The following is an 8,608-nucleotide window of genomic DNA, read 5'->3' as shown; positions in this document are numbered from 1 at the left end:
ACTCGCCAGGTTCTACCGCCCATCTCCCCGCGCTCCCCAAGGGCTCTCCCGCGGTGAGTGCGCCGCTGCTTCCCCCACCCGTCCCTCCGCACCCTGAAGGGAGACCGCCCGCCTCCCCCCCGGCCCTCTCCCTCTGCCCCGCGGCCGCCCCGCGGTGACCACCCCGCCAGGAGAGGGCGGCGGAGGCCTCCGGGTCCCCTGCGCCGACACATCATCCCTCCCCGGCCCCGCCGCGGGCTGCCTGAGGCACCGCGCGTCCCCCAGCGCCTACCCTCCGGTCGGACCCGACGTGGCGCCGGTAGCCCAGCTGGAACAGGTAGCCGAGGCTCAGCGCGAAGGCGGAAGCGGCCAGCACCAGGGAGAGGGGGTTGCCAACGGCCACCCGCTCCTGCAGGGACCCGCCGACCTCCATCAGGCTCCGCATCCCCTCAGCGGCGGCCGCCGCGCTACGGGCAGCCGCGCGCCGCGGCCCCGCCCCTCCGCGCTGGGCTGATCTCTGCCCATGTGACGAATCCCGGCGCCTAAGCCAACCGGCAGCCGCGCGCCACGGGGTGACGACATCTGCCGGGCTGCAAGGGGCGCCATTGGGCGGGCGAGGGGCGGGGCGCCGGGCGGTGGGCGGTGTTTGGCGGCCGGCTGGGGTCTCGCGCGCCCCGGCGGGGGCGGAGCCGTGGCGCCGAGCTGGGGCCGCCGGCGGGCGAGTGCGAGCGGGGCCCCGCCCATCCCCCCCGCGGTCAGTGCCGCCCCCGGGGCTGCTCGCGGGGCTCTTCGGCCCGGCCTCTCCAAGGGGCCGAGCGCTCTGCGGCCTGCGCGGCCCCGGCGCTGACCGGCTCGGTGGCCTCCGCCTCCTTCCTCTGAAGCGCCGCTCGGTGCCGTGGGGCTGCAGCGGGGGGGGGACATGTGGGGGGATCATGTGTGGGGATGCACCAGGGGGCCCACCTGGGATAACCCACACTGGGTAACTCACAATCAATAACCCACATCAGGTAATTAATTCACCCAGGATAATCCACACCAGGTAATCCATCACCTGGGATAACCCACACGGGATAACTGACCCACCCTGGATAAGTCACGCAGGATAACCCACCCAGGATAACCCACGCAGGGTAACCCAGCTGGGAGAACGCATGCCAGAATGACTCACCCGGGATAACCCATGCCAGAAAACCCACGGCAGGATGACCCACCCAGCATAACCCATGCAAGCTAACGCACCCTGGATAACCCACCCGTGGTAATCCCCACCGAGGGACTCCCCTGGCCGCGGGATGCATCACACCCGCAGCGCTGCTTGGACGACTGCGCACACAGACACACGGTCGGTCTTGTAAACACCGGGAGCCGGCCCCGCACATGCCGAGGTGATCGATGCTCTGTGCGCGTCAGGCCATTATGTGCCCGATGGTGGCCTCAAGTTGCGCCAGGGCAGGTTTAGATCAGATATTAGGAAAAATGCCTTTACGGAGAGAGTGGTCAAGCATTGGAACAGGCTGCCCAGGAAGGTGGTGGAGTCACCATCACTGGAAGTGTTCAAAAAAACATGTAGACATGGCACTTCGGGACATGGTTTAGTGGGCATGGTGGTGTTGGGTGGATGGTTGGACATGATGATCTTTAAAGGTCCTTTCCAACCTTAATGATTCTGTGATTCTATGACCACACTTGCAAAAATCATGCCACTTAAAGAGATTTCACGGGTGGGGCCCCCACAATAGCTGTGTTAAACCCAGTAAATTTCAGAGAGGAGGCTTGGTTAGAAGCTGCGGCAGGTAACAGCAGTGTGCTTTAAAAAAATGGAAAGCTGTCTTTTTCTCAGCTGTGTGCTTCACCACCCTCTTACATCATTTATTTATTTACTCTTCGGGGGTGTAGTTCAATGCTTACATTTTACTAATGGATTGGATGCCTGATACTTGCCACTCAGGTCAAGCCGCTGTAGATTCCTTAGTGACGTAACAGATTTGGAGAGCTGGCTGGTATAATTATTATTTGCAATTAAACAGACCAAATACTCCAGTTCCACCACGCTGTCTGGAATCTCCTTTAAGGCACTGTGAGATATGTCCCATGCCCTGAAGCAAACCAGTTCAGATAGCTCCTCTGGAATTTTAGTTAACTGATAAAGGAATAAAACAAATAATTTATTTAGATACAACTCTCTTTCTTTGGCAAAACATTTAAAAGGTAACTTTCCTGCAGGCGAAATAACATTCTATAATTTAATTCCAACAATAAAAGCTCTGACCTTTGATTCTAGTGGAAGCTAATTTGGTATTTTCCAATAAAAATATGGAAGCTGAGCACAGAAATTTGCAGGGAAGCTTTTTAGACATGATAATAGGCAATAAAAAACATGCGGTAGAATATTACCTCCACAGCTAGAGCTTTAGGAGACATTCTTTTGGTCATTGTTGTCATTAAAGAAAAAAATTACCCTCTCAGAACACTCTTAATTGTAGTTCCTGAATTTTTTCAGCCACAAGGAAATGAAACATGCAATTTTCTTCTTTTTGGTTCTGTTCTTACTTTGGTCTTTTCTAATTTTGATTTTCCTTCTTGGAATGTCAATTGTTCTCTATTTATTGTGGAAACTAAAGCTACTCTGAGAAATGGACGTAAGATCACATTCTTTTTGTTCCTGAGTCTGAAGAAAGCCAGCCCTTGAAAAGGCTCATAACCACACCCGAAATCATATGAACAAATATGAGCTTTTTCTGAAATCAGGCATGAAAGACTGATTTTGCAAATTCTGGTGAAGAGAGAGATTAAAATGCCTAACTCATCAGGGGATTACTTTGCCCTGTTCCTTAGTATAAAAAAAAAAAAAAAAAAAAAAACAGCCACCAAAAAACAAATTAAACTTTGGATTTTAGATATGTGAAGCAATTTCCTCTGCTATAAGAAATCAGGGATCCAATATAGCTTTTCTTGTCTGACTTGGTGAAAGTTTAATGACCATCTAATTTTAAGAAGTATGACATGAGTTGGAAGGATTGTTTCACACAGAGGAATCTTAGAGGCAGACTTATCCACCAAATTCCAGCTAGTCATTTTGTCTCTTGATATCCTTGGGGATGGAGAACACCTACATTCTTAGTAGTACTAGAGAAATAAAAAATAGATGGTCTATTTCAGATCAATCTGATTATCAAAGTTTCACCTCAAGATATACCTCAATAACACTATACAAAGTGAGATTAATGTCTAGTATTTCTAATTAAAAGTGCATCCTAATAGGTTTTTGGCCAGTTCTGGTATTAAAAATAGGTAAATGCGTACATGTATTTGACTCTTATAAACTATTTTTCTGTTCTTTGTTTACTCTAGATATATTCAAACAGAGGAGCTTTTACATCTGTTAGGAGGAAGTCTAGTAATAATAATTTTGCAGCACAACAATCTGTACAACACGTTTTCCTTACCTAAAGGAAATACTCTCTTACCTTCAACCCATTTGTTTGACACACTGTCAGTGGCTCCAGCGAAGAAAGATGGCATATTTCAGCAGGAAAAGAGGCAAACTGGTTGATACATTTAGGTCTTTGATCACTTCCAGATTGCTAATCTGTAAAGGAATGCTCTTTATCTGATTATTTGAAATGTCAAGCGCTTTTAAACACTTTGAAGACGATAGTTCTTCAGGAAATGACTCAAACTTACGACGGTGTAAGAGCAGCACCTGGGGAGCCTTCAGCTCGGACACCACTGCTGGCATGCTATTGATTTCATTCTCACTTACATCCAAGTAAACTAGTTTTGTAAGGCTGCACAAGTGTGTAGAAAATGAGAACAGGTCGGTTTTGTTTAACTCTAGATGCTCCAAATCTTAAATGTCAGAAATTCCAGGTATTATTTCTGAAATAGAGCTGCCACTAAGATTTAAGGGTTTAAGATCAAATAGCGCACACAACACATTTGGAAACTGAGAGAGCTTATTGTCGCTGAGGTCAGTTTTTGTTATTCGTGTACAACTTTTTTAATTCAACAGGAATGTATGCCTTTCCAGAAAACTCTATTTTGGAGATGTCTTTTCAATGTGGTATTTGTTCACCCAGTGAGTCTAGCCGGTTTCTACTTAAAGAAAACTCCTTTAAATGTTTAAGTCTGTGAATATTATCAGGAAGTTGGGTTAATTGATTATTATATATAATAAGATGTTTTAACGTGGTACAGTTGCAAAGATTATCTGTAATGCTTTTGAATAAATTTTTTGCAAGGTCCAGATACCTAAGTTCTCCACTTTATCTGAAAGAAACCCCAATTTGTTATCATCAACTCCGAGTTCTTTTCATTTTGTCAACCAGAAAAGCTGCACAGGCAAAAATATAATTATTGTTCCTTATTGTTACTAATTGAAAATTCCTGTTGTTCCTTGAGCTCTTTTAATATCCTTTGGTAAACTCTGAATTAAGTTCTCACATACGCTGAGATTAGGAAAGTAGCAGAGAACCTTGGGAATACTGAAATTTGATGGGAAGCAATGTTGAGTACTTTCAGTTTTTTCATGTCAGCTATGGTATCTGGCAAAGTTTTTAACTTGTTCTTTGCAAACTCTAAAGTTTCAAGTTTTTTCAATGCAAAAGGAACTTTATCAATATTTTTGTGATTGAGAAAGAGTTCCTCAACATTTACAAGCTTTGACAATTCTTTAGGGAGACACGGTAACTGGTTGTGACTGACCTTCAGTACTGTCAGTTTATGAAGCAAGGATATTTCTCAGGACAACAGTGTCAGTCTATTTCTTTCAAGTCACAGGATTTCCAGATTAGCTAGATTAACTATATTTGAATGCAATGTTTTTATTTCATTGTTGCGTAAGAGAAAATATTTTAAATTTTGGGTTTCAAAAGCAAGCAGAGGCATGTTCCCTAGCCCCTTATCATTTAGTCTAAATGTGAAATTCTCATCTTTTTCTTCAGGCAACATATATGATGATCCATTTTCATCACTTTCAGGATTCATTGCTGATAGCAATATGTCTGGTCTGGCACCTCCACTGGCAGCTTCTGGAAGGATTTGGTTCTCCAGTATCCTTTTCAGCTGATGTGAGTAGTGTGTTTTCTCACACGTGTTCCAGAGACACCTTGAGGCACCGTGGCAGCATTTATCTTGGCATCAGGTACATTTGTACCTTTTTTCAAGTAAATCCATTCTTGATTTATTTTCCATAATTTTATGGCTTTACTCATTGCCAGCTGCTTTAGGAACTTCATGTGAAGTATCATTCAAACTTAGGTCTGCTACTTTAGGATTCTCTGATGGATGTAATGAGTCCTTACTGGCATCATTAACTGGCATCTCATGAAAGCTTTTTTTTAGTCCTTTCATATTTAGACCACTTGGAATTTCATCTTCTTCCTTCTCTAGAGACACTGTTCCTTTTTTCTGGGTTGCTAATTGATTCTTATCAGGATTTTTTACAAAATCAAACTGTGTGAAATCTATAGGGAATAATATGTTTTAACATTAGCAGACTGAGATAGCAATTGTAAGAGATCTTGATAAAAATCTAGACTTCCACATTTGTGAACTTTCCGATGTCTCTGTTTTTCTCCAAAAAGGGATTACTTTACTGCAGTGCTTGCTACTTTAATACCTTGTTTTTCCAGACAATAGACTACAGACCACAAAACATACATCACAAATGTGTGATTTGTTGCTTGCCATTTTATAGAATAGCCCACCCTGTCTTGGACAACAGGCATTGCTCAGCTTAGCAGACATTCCACAGTTCCCTAGAGCTCTGTCCTCATGTTCTTCCTGCTTTGAAGTTTAATTTACTATGTAAAACTTTTGTTCTCTTGCACTAGTGATGTATCATCATAAACAGTATTTTCCTAACTTCACCTCACTGCCAGTTGACAAACCAAAGGTCAAAAGTTGGTCTTTTCCTCTCCCTTTATAGGCAGATTTATACCGTCTTATATTGTAAAGCCTTCAAACGTGTCCTTCAAATAGATCTACATCTTTTCTTAGCTCCTTTAATACAAATCTTTCTGCTGATTGTTAAAGTTGTACAAAACTATTATAACACCCTTACCCGATATTAATAAAAAAGCTTTAAGGTCAAGTGGAACCTTTGCAAACCCATGTACATTGTTTCTGTTGATCCTGTACCTGCATTTTTCAGTAACAGCCTATTTTCTGAAGCATATCTAGCTATGAGCTAACAAAGGTAGGGAAACCCCTGCCTTTCTAGAATAACTTTTCCCTGTCATATCCCATAGCTCTCCAGTTTAGAGAGAAGGATGTCATGTTTAGAGAGAAGGGGACCATGTCAAAGGCCTTACAGAAGTCCAGATAGGTGACATCGGTAGCTCTTCCCTTGTCCACTGATGTGGTCACTCCATCATACAAGGCCACTATGTTGGTCAGGCAGGACTCGGCCTTGGTGAAGCCATGCTGGCTGTCTTGAATCACCCCCCTGTCCTCCATGTGCCTTAGCATAGCTTCTAGGAGGATCTGTTCCATGATCTTCCCAGGCACAGAGGTGAAGCTGATGGGTCAGTAGGTCCCAGGGTCCTCTTTGCTACCCTTTTTGAAAATGTGTGCAATGTTTCCCTTTTTCCGGACTCCAGGGACTTCACCTGACTGCCATGACTTTTCCAATATCATGAAGAGTGGCTTGGCAATTACATCAGCCAATTCCCTCAGCACTCTGAGATGCATCTCATCAGGTCCCATAGACTTGTGCATCTTCAGGTTCCTCAGGTGGCCTCGAACCTGATCTTGCAGGTTCACTTCACCATGGCAAAAGGCATCTCATGCAAGATGGGCCCACCGCTCACTCGTAGTGAGGCCTGCACTTGGAGGTGAACAATCCTCGGGTCAGCATGCTAGCCTGACAATTAATTATTCTGCTTGATAAAATTGTGCCTGTTTTTCCACAGCTTTAGGTTTTCAGCCACTCTTTTGCCTTACTGTGCCTGGCTGGAGTATTCTACTCTCAAATCTTTGCTTCATTGGCTATACAGTTGCTCACTTCTTAAAAAAAGCACTTGTTAGCTAAACTATAGGAGTTGAGCTGAGTATCTGTTACTTACAGAGGCCTAATTTTCAGACTCACCATTCTTGCAGCTTATTTTCATTATTTTTCGCTTGGTACAGATAGGAGGATTGTTACTAGTGGTCTGTCTCTACAGTGCTAGATTTCTCAATGTTCCAGCTTTACATTTCCCCACTTTTAGAAGAAAAACTTGTACACTCCTTTGTCACAGCAGCACAGTTGAAACTCCTGCGTACTCAGGTGCCAGAAGCCTGCTAGGATTGCATAACCCAGCCTTCACTACTTAACAACTCCACTGACACACAACATCTGCAAACTTCTGGTTTGCCATGACTCAGAGTTTCCAGTTTTCCTGATGAAATCCTGAGTGGTTTCCAAGGTATGCTATGTTAATTTGTAGTAACCACAGGACCCTCCCTATGATCCTCTCTGATGATCCTCCTTCACACCTTGCAAAGATGAGCCTGTTACAAAACACTGCTCTTTGGAAGTAACACCTGCTTGGCAAGACATTTGATGGCACTTTCATGCTCACTGCAAGAACAAAACCAACAAACATGCCATGTTGCAAACAATTTATTAGATAGTAATAAATAGGAATTCAGCAGAAAGAACTATACAGCAATAAGGCATATTATAATACTATTGTTAAATATGCAACTGACACACATTTTAACATACTTCCTCCAGTTTTCTAACAGAAGTGCTATGTAGAGAAGTGTATTTCTGATACCAGTGCCAAGTGATAGCAAGGATGCACTATGAAAGATCTGACTGTTGCATTATTTACCTTAAATAAAATATAACAGTCCATGAAGATTCACCGCCAGTGAAGTTTAAGTAGAAAAGTATAGCTTACTAAGAAGGTTACAAAATGTAAGTGTCCTGTTCACTTATTTTTTAACTGCTTACTGCTTTAATGTCTTAAACTGCACTTACTAGTAGTAAGGTATGACTGAAGTTACTACACAACAGCACAGTTCCTAACATTCATTTTAACTTTTATTTGAAAACTGAGAGGCTAGTGCTAATTTTTTTTTTTAAACTTTTTTACAAAATATTGCACACTGTTTTAGCATGCAGTTTACATGGAAGAAATAGTCAAGTGCACTTAAAACCCTGAAATACAACCAGAAATTTTAAAGATTTGTGTTATGGATACTATGTTAACGTACAAGGATATGTTTCAGACTGCAGAGGGTCCCCACCTTATGCTTGGGACCCAACTCGTTGAGACCCAGTCCTGACTCTGCAAAGAGCAGGCATAATGCTTACAAACTGTATCTGAGTTTCTTGCATTATAAATCTTCATTCCTGCATCCTGCACTGCTTGTAGCCTCAAAAAACTGAAATAATAAGTAGGAAAATTAGTTTAACAGAAATAACTTAGTACCTCCTATGTGAGTTTTTGTTACTGCAGATGTGTTGCAATCCAGGGTAAGATTTATTAAACTTTCTGAAGTACTCTGAGTAAGATTCATTTGTAAATCTGTATATCCCCCTCCTCCATATACAGATTTTATATTGCACAGCAAAAGTAAAATTCCATTTTTTTTAAAAAACAAGCATGCTAAACATTTAATATGGCTTCTGAATGAT

This window comes from Phaethon aethereus (assembly GCF_964289735.1).
Source record: "Phaethon aethereus genome assembly, chromosome: 2".
Classification (NCBI taxonomy): Eukaryota; Metazoa; Chordata; class Aves; order Phaethontiformes; family Phaethontidae; genus Phaethon; species Phaethon aethereus.
This window is presented reverse-complemented; position numbering follows the sequence as displayed.